Consider the following 1,069-nt stretch of genomic DNA (forward strand, 5'->3'; position numbering starts at 1 on the left):
GAGAGTTGGACAGATGGGTAAGGGGGACAGGGGAGAGAGTTGGACAGATGGGTAAGGGGGACAGGGGGAGAGAGTTGGACAGATGGGTAAGGGGGACAGATGGGTAAGGGGGACAGGGGAGAGAGTTGGACAGATGGGTAAGGGGGACAGATGGGTAAGGGGACAGGGGAGAGAGTTGGACAGATGGGTAAGGGGGACAGATGGGGACAGGGGAGAGAGTTGGACAGATGGGTAAGGGGGACAGGGGAGAGAGTTGGACAGATGGGTAAGGGGGACAGGGGAGAGAGTTGGACAGATGGGTAAGGGGACAGGGGGAGAGAGTTGGACAGATGGGTAAGGGGTACAGGGGGACAGAGTTGGACAGATGGGTAAGGGGTACAGGGGGACAGAGTTGGACAGATGGGTAAGGGGGACAGGGGAGAGAGTTAGACAGATGGGTAAGGGGGACAGATGGGTAAAGGGGACAGATGGGTAAAGGGACAGGGGGACAGGGGGAGAGAGTTAGACAGATGGGTAAGGGGGACAGATGGGTAAGGGGGACAGATGGGTAAGGGGGACAGGGGGAGAGAGTTAGACAGATGGGTAAGGGGGACAGATGGGTAAGGGGGACAGATGGGTAAGGGGGACAGATGGGTAAGGGGGACAGATGGGTAAAGGGGGACAGGGGGAGAGAGTTAGACAGATGGGTAAGGGGGACAGATGGGTAAAGGGGACAGATGGGTAAGGGGGACAGATGGGTAAAGGGGACAGATGGGTAAGGGGGACAGATGGGTAAAGGGGGACAGATGGGTAAGGGGACAGGGGAGAGAGTTAGACAGATGGGTAAGGGGGACAGATGGGTAAAGGGGGACAGATGGGTAAAGGGGACAGATGGGTAAAGGGGACAGATGGGTAAGGGGGACAGATGGGTAAGGGGGCAGATGGGTAAGGGGGACAGATGGGTAAGGGGGACAGATGGGTAAAGGGGACAGATGGGTAAGGGGGACAGATGGGTAAGGGGGACAGATGGGTAAGGGGGACAGATGGGTAAGGGGGACAGATGGGTAAGGGGGCAGATGGGTAAGGGGGC

Source organism: Oncorhynchus tshawytscha, unplaced genomic scaffold (assembly GCF_018296145.1).
Source record: "Oncorhynchus tshawytscha isolate Ot180627B unplaced genomic scaffold, Otsh_v2.0 Un_contig_5561_pilon_pilon, whole genome shotgun sequence".
Classification (NCBI taxonomy): domain Eukaryota; kingdom Metazoa; phylum Chordata; class Actinopteri; order Salmoniformes; family Salmonidae; genus Oncorhynchus; species Oncorhynchus tshawytscha.